The sequence below is a fragment of the Haliotis rufescens genome, unplaced genomic scaffold (assembly GCF_023055435.1).
Source record: "Haliotis rufescens isolate VD_foot unplaced genomic scaffold, xgHalRufe1.0.p SCAF_2, whole genome shotgun sequence".
In the NCBI taxonomy this organism is placed as follows: domain Eukaryota; kingdom Metazoa; phylum Mollusca; class Gastropoda; order Lepetellida; family Haliotidae; genus Haliotis; species Haliotis rufescens.
In genome coordinates, this window is record NW_025963890.1 from 26872596 (window position 1) to 26892099 (window position 19504).

General features: G+C 39.0%; 1 protein-coding gene across 1 annotated transcript in view; it reads left to right on the forward strand.

Moving 5' to 3' along the window:
• Window positions 1-1773: 1773 nt before the first annotated feature.
• The window catches only part of LOC124120811 (tyrosine-protein kinase SYK-like), a 220906-nt gene continuing 203175 nt past the window's right edge, over window positions 1774-19504 (forward strand). The window contains exon 1 of the mRNA XM_046483671.2: window positions 1774-1992. The gene's annotated coding sequence lies outside the window, so the exon portion shown is untranslated. The remainder of the gene's footprint in view (window positions 1993-19504) is intronic.

Here is a 19504-nt window from a genome sequence, read left to right on the forward strand (position 1 = left end):
AGTTTTTGTTCTTTGCCTCTCCTCGGGGCTGAAGATTCGGAAGTCACATAAACGTGTCACCCATTCGGTTGATCATAATCGTTCGGATTTCATTTCGATCCCATACTGATAGCCAAACAAACATTCTGCTAATGTCCGGTTAAATCTTTCAACGATAGCTTGACTACGGTGGGCCTCTTTTTCACCACGCCTGATTTCGACATCGTGCTTTGTTAACAGTTTAGTTACGGATCCCATAAACTCGCGACCAGGATCTACTTGAAATAGCTTAGGCCATTTTAGTGGTCCGCGTTTATATATGCGACTCAGTGCATTAGCTACTTCTGTTGAATCTTTTGAGGTTAATGGCTCAGCCTCTTTGTATCGACTAGCCACATCCACTACGGTTAAAGCGTATTTATACGTTTTGCGTCTTACTTTATTGTGGGGAAGAAACAAGAGGTCAGCCTGATGAACTTCATTCGTTGTAAAAATATCAAACTTCTTCCTCGGTGTATAACGCAGTGCCGGTAAGTATATTTGCCACATCGCTTGTTTCTTTAACCAATCCTTGGCCACATCTTTAGATACCTTAGACGGGTGGCTAATTTTTGTACTGCTCCTATACCTTTCCAATATCTTTGTGGGCTATAGTAAATTTTATACATTATTAAATAATATTGATGATTCTTTTAATATGATATCATGATGATTGTTAAATCACATCATCATTTTTGCATAAAAAATTCCCTCTGTAGTGGTGGTATAGGTATATAAACCTGGCTCCAGTGGAAGTGAGCCAGAACCCTATCATCTATACTACTTATGGCAGCAGGAGAATCACCATTACCTATACTACTGCATAACATCTTTAAAGTACATAAATTATAGAATAATTATATTTTCATTTGGCTTTTGCTATTTTGTAGGAAAACACTGTGTTCAGAAGTGGCCAAGATAGCTATTTAACAGAAAATTTACTCTGTTATTAAACATGTCACCACCTCACAAAGGTTATGATATGATAGACAATTAAATAATACATTTGGGAGTGATATCATGGTTAGAAATTAAACAAGGCAATGGGCAGTAATTACAGATAATAAGCAACACGACCATTTTTAGGAATTGCATTTATTTCATGAGCGATCTGCATAAAAAGAAGAAATTGTACGCTGCTATATTTAGCTGCAAATGTAGGATATCGAATATCGAGTGGCATTGCCATTGGCGCGCTTTGCAGAACGGAGTAAAAATACAAAACACAAGAAGTGCAGATGATTTTGCTCTTATTAAATGTTTATCAATTAAACACATAGTTGCATGCCAGAGATATAATTCTGTTTATCCCAGTTCTGGTCGCTACAAACGTGAGCTATCTCAGTCATTTCACACATGGCTGTGATAAATACACACGATAATGATGAGAAATGCTCAGTTGAAATCATTAGTTTGTGTGACAAGTGAAAATAGTATATATCTAAATGAAAATCGTCACCGTTACCGATGCAACCCCAAAAGATGCCTAAGTTACCATATAATGTGGATAAGGATAAGTGTTCCGATCAACCGGGGAAAAGGTCATTTCATCGGCGACTCTCCATTTCGTACAGGTTACGTAATCACGCAAGTTGTATGCGAAAGGCTTTTGGCCATTCGTGACCAACTCGTGCCATTCCGGGACATCTATTCTTGTAGGTTACGGAAAGATGCGAATGGGGACGAATGACCCCGTTCGATAACGGGATATATATATCCGGGCGGGCCCGAGTGATGATGTGTATGAGTGAAGAAGGGAGATAACTCTAACTTCCTTGTTTCCACTTCCTTGTTTATTGGGTTCTTTGCTGGCATCTCGTTCCAAGTATTTTAAGTAAATGTACATTTCTGTCAATTGTCAGTTTCTTTTTTTTACACCAATTGTCGCACGTGGAATCACTTCCCTATTCGTGTGAAACACTTGATACATTGGACTTCTCACGGGCTGTGTGGACCTTGTTGTGCAGGAGAACAGTAAGTAGATCAACTTCGAGATTGTCTCTAAGAAAAGGATGAATGTGTTCTCCTTTAAATCTTCTTGGTTTAAATATTGCCTTTATCAGTTTAAACACACCATTTTGAATGTTTTTGATCTTATGTGAATACTGTTTGACGATACTCCGTTTGGTTCTAAATGTCTACTTGTACCTATTCTACTTCCTTGTCCCTCGTCACTACATTCGCTGATGAGATAGAAATGAACTATATCATGTTTATGCGAACATTTTGTCACATTCTTTGCCAGTTTTGTGGATATTTTTAAAATATGTTTGCTCTTCAGCTTTAACAGACCCTATAAGTTGCATATCATCCTCCTATTTGTTGGGAAGAGATACCACAAGTTTTTTCCACGTTCAGGCTATGTGAAATAATGTGAGATATAGGAATGAATTTAATCTAACAAGGTTTTAAAATGATTATTGATCACTCAAAACAAAACTCATGCATGTGTGTGTGTGTGTGTGTGTGTGTGTGTGTGTATGTGTGTGTGTTGTTTAACACTGCTCACAGCAATTCTCCTGCTGCCATAAGTAGTATAGATGATAGGGTTCTGGCTCACTTCCACTGGAGCCAGATTTATATACCTATACCACCACTACAGAGGGAATTTTTTATGCAAAAATGATGGTGCGATTCAACAATCGTCATGAGATTTTATTAAAAGAAACATCAATTTTAATTATTAATGGATAAAATTTACTATAGCCCACGAGGATATTGGAAATGTATAGAAGCAGTACAAAAATTAGCCACTGCGACTAAGGTATCTAAAGATGTGGCCAAGGATTGTCTAAAGAAACAAGCGATGAGGCAAATATACTTACCTGCACCGCGTTATATACCGAGGAAGAAGTTTGATATTTTTACAACGAATGAAGTTCATCAGGCTGACCTCTTGTTTCTTCCCCATGATAAGATAAGACGCAAAACATATAAATACGCTTTAACCGTAGTGGATGTGGCTAGTCGATACAAAGAGGCTGAGCCATTAACCTCGAAAGATTCAACAGAAGTAGCTAATGCACTGAGTCACATATATAAACGCGGACCACTAAAATGGCCCAAGTTATTTCAAGTAGATCCAGGTCGCGAGTTTATGGGATCGGTTTACTAAGCTGTTAACAAAGCACGATGTCGAAATCAGGCGTGGTGAAAAAGAGGCCCACCGTAGTCAAGCTATCGTTGAAAGATTTAACCGGACATTAGCAGAATGTTTGTTTGGCTATCAGTATGGGATTGAAATGAAATCGGAACGATTAAGATCAACCGAATGGGTGACACGATTATCAGCTTTTGTATCAGCGCTGAATAATGAAGTAACGACTTTAATCGGGAAGAAACCACCTGATGCGATTAAAATGAAATCTGTGACTTCCGAATCTTCAGCCCCGAGGAGAGGCAAAGAACAAAAACTTCCGGATAGAGTAAGTGTAAGATATTTATACCAACCCGTCGAACTCGAAGGAGGCCTACGTTGTGCAACCGATCTGATTTGGTCCCTTAAGATATATAAGATTAGTCGGTTGGTTATGAAAGAAGGAGAGCCTATTCTTTATTATCTTAAAGATGGACCGGGCAGGGCATTTGTACGAGAAGAGTTGCTCATAGTTCCCAACGATATAGTATTACCGCCATAACCATAAGCATAGGTAGTTACACCATCCTTATCAATCCATCTCTTTGTATCTAAGGGGGATAAAGATGTCTTGTTCATTCTTAATCCATATATCCTATGATTGTAACTTCTTAAAGAGTTCATCTCGTGTTTGAACGTTCTACCGTTGAATAATGCTTCTTTATACTGTTCGTGTTTGATATGCTTTTTTACAACATACTTCTTTATAGAATACATCTTAGGTCTTAATCCGACATACTCCGCTATAGGGGTCCCAGCAAATTCATCTTTCATCTTACCTGACACCTTTTTATTTACTATGCTGTGCAGTGGATTATCTTTTGGGTAATCGCTCGTATCGCACATATCTAATTTTTCTGCCATATCTGTATACACATCCTCGGTTTGTATTTCCATCAACAAAGAATCTGTGTTGGTATATAACACCTCGCATCTATCACCGTATTGCTTCTTAAGTTCGTTGTAATAAAAGTCATACATTAAGTGTTTTGACAAGTCAAGAATACTCATACCAACGTACACCAGTCTGTTTAATTTGATATTACTTTTCTGCATATGTAGTGCGGCTAAGTCTTTATCAAATATCCTGCTTCTGTTAAAAGCCGGACTGGCTATAAGTTTCCTGAGTCTTTCTTCCTCATTAGATCTGACTAATTTAACATCAACACGCTTCCTTAGATTCTCCATAGTTTTACCAAATACTGAGTTATTCATGAGCTGATATAGATTCTTTTCAAAATCGCTGGTATCTATCTTTCTTAAATGTGTGTTCAGCCTTATATAGGGTTCCATCCAAGGGCTTTGATCAAACTTTAGAACTCTGTGTATTTTCTTTAGTTTCATACCTAATGATAGATATAGCTGGAGATTTCTGTGGTGAACTATATATTTTGTCTTATCCATCAAATTTGGTACGAGTTTTTCTACGTTAGCTAACCTTGTATTACCCATCAAGGAGTGTTGATATTCCAACATCCAATCTTTATTAACCATTAATCTTTCGGGAGCTAGCGAATAACTGTTATGATCTTCATGTAATGAATTTGGATATTCCAAGTCAACTTCTAGTATGTACCCTTTATTCACATCTAAGGGGATATCATTCACTTCGATATCATTCACATCGACCCACTCAAAACCACCCGTGGGTAAAGGTTGACTTTGCTTTGTTCTAGCTTTCCCATCCTTGTCTGTATAATGTATAGTTTTAGTCAACGAGAATGATATGTATTTTTCATATTATTAGGAATACACGTTAAGCCACCATATGTCTTTGAGATAGCTTGCATAATGAGATGGGTATCATATCCTCTAAGGTTGCGAAACACAACAGGGATGGGTATTGTTTAAGAATTCATTTTTAGTTTCAAGTTACACTCGTTATGCGCGGCTCCCCGATAATTTCCCTGTGACGTGACAATGATCTCTTACGGATCCCCATTGAGTGGTTTATTACAAACATGACAAATCGCCGACTTCTTATAGGCCCTCCAATCATCTCCCGTCATACACATGGGTTTCTTATGCGATTATTTTACCCTGATATTCTCTCTTCTTTTTGTGGGAATTCTAGGAACTTTCCCGCTGCATCGGGGCCTCTATAAATCAGGGTTGGGTTTGTTTTTCCATCATACCTTACAACTATGTATCCAAACCCACAAGGAATATGTTCTTGAGTTTTGTACGTAAAACTACATTCAGTATTGTTTTCGGTATTTCTGAACCAATTATTCCCGTTCGTGTTTGTGATTGTGCACCAAGAATTGCCCATACATAAGTTTTTATTGATTCATTAACTCTTACAACTCCTGGGTTTGTAAAAGTATTTTCTGTTTTAACATACAGAAATTCATTCCAAGCATTTCCAGGTGGTTGCTCAACCTTTTGGACGGTGAAAGCAACACCGCCCTTAAAGTTCATACGATCATCTCTCCACTCATTACTCGAGAGAGCAAAGCTCCGAAGAAGCCGACCTCTTTTCAGTAAATCATCGCTGACTTCTTTAACAGAGTGTGCACCAGCGTATGGAATACCTAGACCATGGTTAACTCCATGCAGACGCCAATCTTTACTCGTAGAAATATTAAATTCCTGACAAATACGTTCATACGCAAACCTATTTACAGATTATTTGATGCATTCCATGCTCGATCCTGCGGTAATGGTGCACTAATTTCTTTAAGTATACGTCTAATCTGATAGTACACGTGAAATGATAAAACAGACTTATTTAGTTCAAATCCTGGGGCATTAAGAGATACACCACATCCTGTTGTGGCACACCATATGGTAAAGTTTAACTGGTTCTGCCAAAATTGCTTTGGATTGTGGAACCAATCATACACCATTTTATCGCAAGTTGCTGTGACCCTATATTTTTTCAAAGATATCAGGGAATTTAACCAAAAAAATTAGCACCAGAGGCACTTACTAAAATTGATTGATTAGTAATGTAAGTTGATTTCATATTTAAGTTATGATATAGTATCTTTGTATATTTAATATGTTTGTTACACTCCCAGGAATAACAAATGGCCAGTCTATTTAACTGCTTCACGTTATCGATTACTCGGTTGGTCAACTTGAAGTCGCTCTATGCGATGTAACATATTACCCGCGGTGGACCAATGTAAGTGCTGCGAGAAGTAATAATGAGTTAATACTGGGTATAGACTGGCGCATTATATCTGATGGGTATTACAGCGTATGCTCACTCAATGATGAAATTTTTAAGCCTTTTGGACATAGTTTCACACAAAATGAGTCGAATGGGATGCTGATTTTAAGCGCTGGAGAAAAGGTTGTAAATCTTCTCCCATACTTGTCAGATACACTTGGATTTTTTAGATGAAAAACAATAATACTACCCAATGAAACAGTGCATGGAACTAAATTGCCTGATGTAGTTCCCTATAAAGAGTTGTGCATCCATCTTGATCAAATCAGTACAATGGATAATATTCAACTCGAAAGTCCTTCAACTCTGCTGAGAGCTATTCCAGTCAAAGATGAAAAACATAATAGCGGTAGAACGGAATCTTTCTCATCATTACAATAAAAAAAATTAAAGCGGGGTATTATTTCAGACCTCAAAATTTCTGTATTAGATGTAAAACATCAACCAGTACATATAGGATACTTGAGTGTAACGCTCCATATTATAAATAATGGTTGATTCATTTGGCCCTGGAGTGCATAACCTTAAACGATGTAATACAATTGCCCTTTCCGATCTTAGAGACACAGAAGGATTCGGTAAACCCGGTACCAATAGAAAGTTATACGCTTTACACTTAGAAGATAATGTATACAAGTGGAAAGAAGTTGCACTCAAAGTAATCTAGGAGATTTAAGTGATGTTGACGTTAGTAGACTCAATAAAAACACTTCGTACAATCTTACTCAATCAACGATGATAATAAATGGACTATGATCGAAGAAAAAATCGAGTGGCTATTGAGTATCGTCATTGCCCCACCATATGTGATGACGGGTAAGGGACATCAATTAACTAAGATAATAAATAGTGGGATCGTACTCGGGGCTTATATCCCCTCAAAACGAAAAAGTGTGTTAGTCTCTCCCCTGCCAGAAAACCCAGGTCATATGTTATTGAGTCGTGCGGCAGTAAAAAATGTTAGTTTAAATTTTGTTACTGAATTCAATGATATAAAACAGAACTTGAGTGCTATACCTAATCTTTCTACGCTTATTATTGAAGTCTTGTTTGGAGATGTACCGGTAGATGCCTTCGAAATATTACCAGGTCTATCAATTAAATGGCTGGAGAAACAACAACGTCAACGTTGCAGTATTATTTATATGGGAGCATCATCCGTAGCAACCCTTGAGGGGGTCCAAGTTAATAAAAGTGATAGCATTTCTCTTACTAAGATATTTATGCCGTATAATATACATTTGATAAGGTTGATGTATACTCTCAAAACATTGAAGCAAGACCAATTAAAGACTATTATATGATATGATAATATACATTATGGGTTTATATCCGGCGCCCGATGAAGCATCTGAAAAGATGGGATACCGTTGATGGATTTCGATTACCTCAAATAAGCGACATAAAACATCGAATAGAGAAGGATAGGGAGTTTAGACTTGGATTGTATAAATAGTATCGCAGAGCCGCGAATGCTCTCGATGGAGTTGATACTGCGCTTGTAACAGCTGGCATGGGACTTGGTGTAGCCGGTGTTGGTTTATTATCAACTATAATCGCCGCACCTTTCGTACTTGGTATGGAAGTAGCGGCTGGATTCTCAGGACTGGCGGGAATAGCGATAAAATTTATTTCTCGTAAGTTGCAAAAGAAAGCATTAAAACATGACAATATTCGGATACTCAGCGAATTAAAGTTGAACAGCATTGAGGATCATATTTCAACAGCACTGGCTGGTTGTAAGATATCCGAGGATGAGTTTCGTTTAGTGTTGTCAGAACTCACAAAATACAACGCAATGAAGCAGGAGATTCGATCTAATTCTCGTAAGACCAGTGGTATTAGCGAAGATGAGAAAAAAAAGTTTATAGAACAAGGGAGACAACAAGCACGTCAATTATTCCGTGCCCAAACCAAAGAACTAGTTTGAGATTAAAAATAGATTGCCTCCTATCGTTGGATCACATTTAAACGAATGCTTACATTAGTAAAAATATTGATGTTTCTTTTAATACGAATCATGACGATTGTTAAATCGCATCATCATTTTGACATAAAAAATTCCCTCTGTAGTAGTAGTATAGGTATATAAATCTGGCTCTTGTGGAAGTGGTCCAGAACCTCCATCATCTATACTACTCTATATGATGGGCAGATCAAATCAGGACCAGACAATCCAGTAACTGAAATTATGAGCACTGATCCATATCATAGTATGTTGACACACTCTCAACCAAGTCATCTAGTCTCGTCAACAGATCCATAAAGTTACACTCACATAATGTTAGGGTGGTTAAAGTTAAAACAATACCAGCAATACAATCAGGTGAATGTGTGTTGGGGATGATACAATCTTCCTTCACCAAGTGTGTGTTAGGGGTAATACAAGGGTGATTTCCCTTCACTAAGTGTGTGTTAGGGGTGATATATGGGTGATCTTCCTTCATTGTGTGTTGGGGATGATACAATCTTCCTTCACCAAGTGTGTGTTAGGGGTAATACAAGGGTGATTTCCCTTCACTAAGTGTGTGTTAGGGGTGATATATGGGTGATCTTCCTTCATTGTGTGTTGGGGATGATACAATCTTCCTTCACCAAGTGTGTGTTAGGGGTAATACAAGGGTGATTTCCCTTCACTAAGTGTGTGTTAGGGGTGATATATGGGTGATCTTCCTTCATTGTGTGTTGGGGATGATACAATCGATCTTCCTTCACCAAGTGTGTGTTAGGGGTAATACAAGGGTGATTTCCCTTCACTAAGTGTGTGTTAGGGGTGATATATGGGTGATCTTCCTTCATTGTGTGTTGGGGATGATACAATCGATCTTCCTTCACCAAGTGTGTGTTAGGGGTAATACAAGGGTGATTTCCCTTCACTAAGTGTGTGTTAGGGGTGATATATGGGTGATCTTCCTTCATTGTGTGTTGGGGATGATACAATCTTCCTTCACCAAGTGTGTGTTAGGGGTAATACAAGGGTGATTTCCCTTCACTAAGTGTGTGTTAGGGGTGATATATGGGTGATCTTCCTTCATTGTGTGTTGGGGATGATACAATCGATCTTCCTTCACCAAGTGTGTGTTAGGGGTAATACAAGGGTGATTTCCCTTCACTAAGTGTGTGTTAGGGGTGATATATGGGTGATCTTCCTTCATTGTGTGTTGGGGATGATACATGTGTGATCTTCCTTCACTAAATGTGTTAGGGGTGATACATGGGTGATCTTCATTCACTAAATGAGTTGGGGATGATACGTGGGTGATCTCCCTTCACTAAGTGTGTGTTGGGGGTGATACATGTGTGATCTTCCTTCACTAAGTGTGTGGTGGGGATGATACATGGGTTATCTCCCTTCACTAAGTGTGCTGGGAATTATATGTAGGTGATCTTCCTTCACTAAGTGTGTGTTGGGGGTAATACATGGGTGATCTTCCTTCAATTAATGTGTGTTAGGGGTGATACATGGGTGATCTCCCTTCACTAAGTGTGTTGAGGGTGATAAATAGGTGATCTTCCTTCACTAAGTGTGTGTTTGGGGTGGTACATGGGTGATCTTCCTTCACCAAGTGTGTGTTGGGGGTGATACATGGGTGATCTCCCTTCACTAAGTGTGTTAAGGGTGATACATGGGTGATCTTCCTTCACTAAGTGTGTGTTTGGGGTGGTACATGGGTGATCTTCCTTCACCAAGTGTGTGTTGGGGGTGATACATGGGTGATCTTCCTTCACTTAATGTGTTGGGGGTGATACATGGGTGATCTTCATTCACTAAATGTGTTGGGGGTGATACATGGGTGATCTTCATTCACTAAATGTGTTGGGACTGATACATGGGTGATCTTCCTTCACTAAATGTTTTTTGGGTGATACATGGGTGATCTTCCTTCACTAAATGTTTTTGGGGGTGATACATGGGTGATCTTCATTCACTAAATGTGTTGGGGGTGATACATGGGTGATCTTCCTTCACTAAGTGTGTTGAGAGTGATAAATAGAGAATCTCACCCTCGTGTCTTTTGATATCAAATATATCAACACAAGTTGATAAAAGTGGAAAACTTCCGAGGCTTGCCGAGGATTTTTGCCACTTTTATCAACTGTGGGAGCCAGTTTTGGATGATAATAGGTGATCTTCCTTCACCAAGTGTGTGTTGGGGATGATACAAGAGTGATCTCCCTTCACTATGTGTGTGTCAAGCTCCTCACAGCGATAACCCATTCGCGGAGCTCTCTATACTATCGCTGCCACCAGTCAAAACTCCCCACTGTGATAGGTGGCCACAACCATGCCTGGAGTTGAACTCGCAACCGAATGACAGTTGTGTTTACAAACAAGTGACGACTGTCTTGATGCTGAATACACTTACCCTTGGTAAATTACTTTCTTTGTATATCAATGTGAATTTCTATTTCATTAAATCTATCATCTCATTGATATGGTAAGAATGTAAAGGAGAAGTTGGTTGATTTTCAGTTAGTCTGCAATCTCGAACCAATCTAATTATACAAACAACAAAGTAAATTGATATGGAAAACATGGTCAGTCATAAACCTTTTCAAGATTAACTATGATGGCATTCCCAAAGACATAAACAAACGTATGTACGTTACTACATTTGGGGTTAAAGGGCAAATTTCAAGATTCTTGTAATGGCCATGCCCACACCGGTGGCAGCGATGTTACCGAGAGTGTAACGAAGGTGTCACGCGCTGGGAAGGAGCTTGTGTGTGTGTTGGGGATGATTTATGGTGATCTCCCTTCACCAAGTGTGTGTTGGGGGTGGTACATGGGTGATCTTCCTTCTCCAAGTGTGTGTTGGGGGTGGTACATGGGTGATCTTCCTTCACCAAGTGTGTGTTGGGGATGATACATGGGTGATCCTCCTTCACCAAGTGTGTGTTGGGGATGATAAATGGGTGATCTTCCTTCACCAAGTGTGTGTTGGGGATGATACATGGGTGATCTTCCTTCATCAAGTGTGTGTTGGGGGTGATACATGGGTGATCTTCCTTCACCAAGTGTGTGTTGGGGATGGTACATGGGTGATCTTTCTTCTTTAAGTGTGTGTTGAGGATGATACATGGGTGATCTTCCTTCACCAAGTGTGTGTTGGGGATGGTACATGGGTGATCTTTCTTCTTTAAGTGTGTATTAAGGATGATACATGGGTGATCTTCCTTCTTTAAGTGTGTGTTGAGGATGATACATGGGTGATCTTCATTCACCAAGTGTGTGTTGAGGATGATACATGGGTGATCTTCCTTCACCAAGTGTGTGTTGGGGATGATACATGGGTGATCTTCCTTCTTTAACTGTGTGTTGAGGATGATACATGGGTGATCTCCCTTCACTAAGTGTGTGTTGGGGGTGGTACATGGGTGATCTTCCTTCAACAAGTGTGTGTTGGGGATGATACATGGGTGATCTTCCTTCACCAAGTGTGTGTTGGGGATGATACATGGGTGATCTTCCTTCACCAAGTGTGTGTTGGGGATGATACATGGGTGATCTTCCTTCACCAAGTGTGTGTTGGGGTGGTGCATGGGTGATCTTCCTTCTTTAAGTGTGTGTTGGGGATGATGCATGGGCGATCTTCCTTCACCAAGTGTGTGTTGGGGATGATACATGGGTGATCTTCCTTCACCAAGTGTGTGTTGGGGATGATACATGGGTGATCTTCCTTCTTTAAGTGTGTATTGAGGATGATACATGGGTGATCTTCCTTCACTAAGTGTGTGTTGGGGGTGGTACATGGGTGATCTTCCTTCACCAAGTGTGTTGGGGATGATACATGGGTGATCTTCCTTCACCAAGTGTGTGTTGGGGGTGGTACATGGGTGATCTTCCTTCACCAAGTGTGTGTTGAGGATGATACATGGGTGATCTTCCTTCACCAAGTGTGTGTTGGGGGTGGTACATGGGTGATCTTCCTTCACCAAGTGTGTGTTGAGGATGATACATGGGTGATCTTCCTTCAACAAGTGTGTGTTGGGGATGATACATGGGTGATCTTCCTTCACCAAGTGTGTGTTGGGGATGATACATGGGTGATCTTCCTTCACCAAGTGTGTGTTGGGGATGATACATGGGTGATCTTCCTTCACCAAGTGTGTGTTGGGGTGGTGCATGGGTGATCTTCCTTCTTTAAGTGTGTGTTGGGGATGATGCATGGGTGACCTTCCTTCACCAAGTGTGTGTTGAGGATGATACATGGGTGATCTTCCTTCACTAAGTGTGTGTTGGGGGTGATACATGGGTGATCTTCCTTCACCAAGTGTGTTGAGGATGATACATGGGTGATCTTCCTTCACCAAGTGTGTGTTGGGGGTGGTACATGGGTGATCTTCCTTCACCAAGTGTGTGTTGAGGATGATACATGGGTGATCTTCCTTCACCAAGTGTGTGTTGAGGATGATACATGGGTTATCTCCCTTCACCAAGTGTGTGTTGATGATACATGAGTGATCTTCCTTCACCAAGTGTGTGTTGGGGGTAGTACATGGTTGATCTTCCTTCTTTAAGTGTGTGTTGGGGATGATACATGGGTGATCTTCCTTCACCAAGTGTGTGTTGGGGATGATACATGGGTGATCTTCCTTCAGTGAGTGTGTGTTGGGGGTGGTACATGGTTGATCTTCCTTCAGTGAGTGTGTGTTTGGGATGATAAATGGGTGATCTCCCTTCACTGAGTGTGAGTTGGGGGTGATAATTGGGTGATCTCCCTTCACTAAGTGTGTGTTGGGGATGATAGGTGGGTGATCTCCCTTCACTAAGTGTGTGTTGGGGGTGATACATGGTTGATCGTCCTTCTCTAAGTGTGTGTTGGGGGTGATAAATGGGTGATCTCCCTTCACTAAGTGTGTGGTGGGGATGATACATCGGTTATCTCCCTTCACTAAGTGTGTTGGGAATTATATGTACACTACTGCCTAGAAGTTCATTCCCCTTACACGCATGGGCAACGCGTTACGCAACCAGTGTGCATCGGGTTGGTCACGCGTGTGATACCCGTGTGCAACGCGTGACACACTCATTAGAGGGGGAACAAACTTTTGACCAAAGGAGGACCCGTCTTAAGCTGAACCTGGAGGTGGTAACAAGGAGAGAAAATTTTGTTATCCTGACGAAAAATGATAATACACATGTATTTGCTAATGTCTCCTTTCTTTATGTGATTTTGTGGGAATAACATGAATACTGTTGTGTTTAAATAGATCTGTCTTGTTTTATACGACCATTGCTTCTAAATCCGATGGTGTTAAGAGAATACATGGTCCTGGAACATGTTATTGCAATTGAAATGCTTTTATTGTGATTTGACATTAACCGTCTGTAGTACGACTTTCAGTGATAATATGTATGAGGTTTGGCGGCGCATTGTTTTTATTGGACCCTAATTACTTTATGATGACTTGGACTCTTTACCTCAGCTCCATAGCCGTGAGGCTGGAAAAGAGCAGCATGTAATTAATGAGGGTGGGTTATATCATTGAGGATACACTTGAGGGAGAGAATACTAATTGCCGTACCACAGGAAGAGACCTGTAGACGTAAGCGCGGGGTTGTGTTTTAGCTGGCCGTTCGATAATGGCCGCCAGGAGAAGTGAGCTTTGACTGCGTCATCGAAAATAAATAATAAGATACAGCAGTGTTATTTTCACGGGTCTGTTGAATAAACTCCCAGCGCTACAGTCAATGTATCTTCTACTTGATCCTTGATACATCATTTTGGCATTCACAATATATAGTATTTCAACGTACAAAGGAGCACTGATCTAAAGCAATTCCGCGGGAGTAGTTGTTACCTGTGCATTACTGTATTTTCCCAGTGAGTACCCGGATGATATAGCAGAAATCTAGACTTGTTCGCGACCTGTGCTCGCCATTCGTAAGCGCATTTTTATTGAAAGTAGAAGGACGTATGGTCACATTGATCAACAAAAATGAAATACAGTTTTGGAAATGTAGGTATATTTGTGGGGAGCATCGGTAATGCTGATGCAGTTTTGGTAAGTCACTTGCTTGGTAATTGTGCGATCTTTGTGTACACTATTTTGACTTGCAACACAAAGTAAATATTTCATCTGAACATTGCTTATTTTACCGTGTGTATATGTTTACATTCAAAATGTAAACAGATTTCACTAAGGAAATTTATTAAACGCCTAAATATTCAGTTTATTTTACAAATTAACTGAAAAATATGTCCATCTTTATTAATATGATAACGAATTCCAAATATTTGTTTATGTTTAATATCATCACCAAGTACAGTTCTGTATTGTTTGGCTTCTTTTCTTAGCATAATTAATATATTATGATGTGTTTAAGCTCTTTTGATCGTCTTTATCATTTTTAGTCAGTCGGTTAAATAAATGAATGGATTATTCAGTCAATTTGTAAAATGACTGAAATATTTAGATATTTAATAAATTGCCTGAGTGAATCATATCTTACACATTGACTGTAACATATACACGCTTACAAAAGAAAATACTTGTGAAAACAACGTCTACCGCGCATCGAAAAACTTCCCAACCAAACGGAAAGGAACAAGAATGATTCTGTTCAAAGCTGCAGCGAATGAATGAAAACAAAATGCAAATATCATTATTACAACCTACCAAAGTTATAATGTATCCGGGAATATCAACATAAAGGAACAATATCCATTGCGTCTGCAGCTGTACAAAAATACTTATTCGATGTCAAATGTCTATGTGAGAATCAAATACTTTAATAATGATTATTTGGAAACAATATTTGGAATATATATGAAATATATTAAAATATTGAAATATATCGTTTTTAAACGTTATTTAAATGTATCGAATATTATAACCCGTGTTTGTTTCTTAACTGATCACTTAGTTTGTTTCAATTGTTTCACATAGGTGCCAAGTTAGCTCAGAAAGCCCACGTGACAACTATTTTTATAATGTCCACGGTTCTTAAAAACATACATTGAGTTAGATAACAATGAACAACCAGTCAGTGTATTATCGGTTACCCTTTGAACAAAGTATGTTGTTTTTACATCTGTACTTCACGCCATGATATGAGTGTATTCCCTAGGTTAAGTAAACCTACCTTCACATGTAAACACTTACTTTTGACATATCCACTGTGCAAGATAACAGTAATTAATCAATCAACGTATTTCCTGTTGATCCTTTGATGTCTGGGAATGATCAGTTGATTTACAAAAAAAGTAAAGCAACTGACCATACATCTCTTGCTGGGCTGCCACGTGCATATCACATAACTCACATTCCACCTCACTTCAAACCTGGATTTAGATTGAATAATTACCCCAGGTACAAGAAAGACCTAATTTGAACCTTTATAATCTGAGTGGTGCTACAACTAAGTATACATGTTATAAATTCATTAACTGAGCAGCAAGTGAATTACGACAAATACACAAGTGTAGGGTTATACCAGAAAATGTGGATGACAACAAGGGAGTAGTAATTGTATCATCCACGCAATCCGAAATCCGCAAATGCTTTCACTCAGGGATACTTTTTTATTATTAAACTGTAACCATCAGGGGTATTTCCAAATAACGACATCCGATGAGCTTTCGCCGTTATTTGTCTGTTTGTTTAGGCTGAAGAAATTAATTACCATGCGCCCTTTGTTGAAATCTTCATAGATCACGGGTAACCAATCAGTTTTCAAAAATGCGTAAGCTTATTTAGCTGTCCTTGCAGACTGGTAGCCCAGTCTCTTGTCACGCTCGGTTGCGTTAACGAGCAAATTGACTCACGGCAGCTAGTAAGCCCAAGCGGAAATCCAAAGGTCGTATTACCTGAAGAATCAACCTTCATTTGCGAAATATCTACTGCTCTCAAAATTAAAGTCAGAACTTTCTAACCAAGCATTACCAGTTGAAACTGGTCGATGGCTGAACATTCCCAGGGAAGACAGCCAGTGTCCACTCTGTTAATCTTTCGCTGTGGGAGATGAATTGCATTATTTATTCATATGTGAAGCTTTTCACCAACGGCGATATGAACTCTTAAATAAGCAATATCTTAAGTTTCCAAACATTTAAGAAAATTATGACCACTAACAGTGTTAGAAATCTAAAAGGCCTATCTAAATTCCTTAACAATGTGTACAATACAATTGGTAAATTGTATTAGTATCCACGTATACTATTTTTATTATTTTTGTTAAATTGTACATAATAAATATTGTAGATAATTGTATGTCATGTTATTCTTAGAATAAATGAGTTTGAGTTTGAGTCCGACACCCGAGAAGAAGCCAGAGATTAGTGCCCCTTTTTGAATAGTTTACAATCATGTGTTTTAGGGTTAGCTGTGTTGGCTTAAACATATTTTTATTTCAAAAGAAATCTGGATCGGTAAACGAGCAAAACTTGCTTATGTAATACCACTCCAGGTAACAACTTAACAACAGCTGGATATATATAAGAGAGTGATGAACATAAACATACAAAATGCACAAATGAAATACATGAAGCCAATACACTGAAGCAAGTGGTGTCTGTGAAATAAGGTAATGCAGTTTTCCTTTACTACATGCATAAAATTAAGCTACTCAAACCTTTTGCTTTTGACAATGATGTCGTGAACTGATTTAAGAAGAGTCATGTTTGTAGAACTGCTTAACTACTGCCACGTAATATCATTTTTAGACCATACCCATGTGTGTAGAAATACACAGTGTTTCTGATATTATCGTATTTTTTGACAGTTATAGAAAAAGTGAATTGCATCTTCAAGGTGATATCCACAAGTGCAGTCTGGTATGTCTGATACGTGTCGTCTAAACTTATCCGATGAGCGTTTAAGTCACTGCAGACGAGCCTAAGGCGACAGTGGACAATTTGGCATGATCTATGAAAATATTTGAAGTCAAAATTATTAGTAATTGCATCAGAACGATTAATTAATGATTTGATTTCTTTTAATGAGCGAGCATTAGTTACTTCATCGGATAGAGGGTTCCGCAGCTTGATCATATCCAGAAGAAATTATTATTAAGCATAGGTCTGTGTTCTACATTTGATTGTTTGTATGTTGAATCCATTTCTAAGGTTATATTTGCTGTTATCAGAGAATTGAATATACACTTTTCAAATATTTTGGCTAAGCAACTTGTGAGTGCTACAGGTCTATAATTTGAGCATTCATGTTCATCGCTGACACTGACACCACATCAGCCCGGCAGTGGACTTGACACAGTTATTTGCGCACCGATTATATAACTCCTACAGACAGGGTGGGGTGGTTGTTTAAAGCGAAACGGACGACCCCGTCTGTTATCTAATAAGGGCTGTGCGGCGCCTTTGATCTTGCCTCAAAACATACACCTTACAGTAGTAAACGACGATCAGGATGGCCTGGAAATAAACACAATTCTGTCTGCCCAGTGTATCCACAATTAACTAGAATGCTTCATATCCACAAATATATATATATAGAAAATAGATATTTGCCCACAGCAAATATTCATTTGCTTAATTGCATCAGTGTGGTTTATCAGAACATGTACAATGCTTTCTTACACTTGGTAAGGCAGACTGAAATTGAACATTAGGATAACGTCAGCAGGGATAAAAGAGGTCATACCAAAGAACTTTATTTACTAGTGGAAAAGTCAGACATTCCGATCAACCACTACAAGGCCCGGCCGGATCTCAAGGTTGACCAGATCAACACCCTAAAGGAACATCTCTACGCCAAACAAGGAGTCCCTTTCGTCATGGTGCACAAGAAGGGGGGACAGGACATCGAGTACGACATCACAAACTACACAGCCTTGTACCACTTCTTCCAGAGTAGTGGTGTACCGACCTCAAACCACTTTGTCGCCAATACCGCCGCCCTCCTTGCCAAGAGTCTCTACCAGAATCCCGACCCCCAGGATGAGAAGCTGACCAAGAGACTACTAGAAGGATACCGCCGCTAGACTTCTAGCCACACATGCTCGCCAGCCGACGCCGTGCCTTCCCACGCTTGCCCCCCCCCCACCCCCAGGCCCACACTTTTCCATATTATTGAATATTCTTTTATCACCCACTCCCACCCAACCAAACCCCAACCCCCTTAATTTTATTAGAATAGGTTGTAAACTTATATTTTTTTGGGGGGGTGCACTTCTTTATTTAATTATTACGCTTTTTTACCCTAATAGTATAAGTGCTTCCCCATGTGCGAGATAGGCTTAAGTCGGAAAGCGCACGTTAAATCTCCGAGGTACCTATCTACCAGAACTTTATTTGCTGTTCTGGTCATACATAAATATATGTAAGTTACTTACATGGGAAGGCTAGATTATTTACAGCTAACAGCAATATAGTGCAAATATTATGTTCAATAAAAGAAAACGTTGATAGATCTATAACCCACTTTTTGTACTATTAAACAAACTGTGGACTTTTAAGACATTTTCGCTTATTGTAATAACATCTAGCTAACAAATCATGTCTATCTCTGAAATCCACAAGCATAGTTGCTGTCAAACCTAAAAAACATATTCAGGGAGGTCAGTTTTGACTTGCCAAGCACCTTAAGGTGAGTTTATTTTTAAACTGTCAAAAGCGATTGTCCCTTCAATACTAGTATATGGCTGGAACCTGTTTCTCGGACTGTTATGAGTTATGATGTATTTTATGATATTACTGGGGAATGTTCAAATTAGTTACTGTCATTTAATCCAACGTTCTAACTGTCAACTGTCTCAACAGGACCATAGGTTTGGTTATATATCTCCTCCCTGTCTCTATGTCTTAAGTTGTTAATCGGTAACTGCGGTCCAAATGTATCAACTTATTCATCTATTGTTGCAAACTTGACTGATTTAAACATATCTAATTGATCATGAACTACTCAGTCAGTCAAGCACCTGTATCAGAAATGTAAAACCAGCCATGTTTCATGTAGTCCCAATATCACTGAAAAATTCTGATGAAACGTGACATATAAATTTACTCACAGACAATATATTTTAAGTGAGAGTGAAGCACAATTTTATTAAAGTTTTATTAACAATTTCATAAACTATAATAATATTAATATTAAAATTCATCATCACTTGCCAAGTTTATGAAAATGTCCCCATTTGGGAGATGTCACATATAAACAAGGATTCGAACTAAGTTTGATCGTCTTTGACACTGAGGTTTATCCCCACT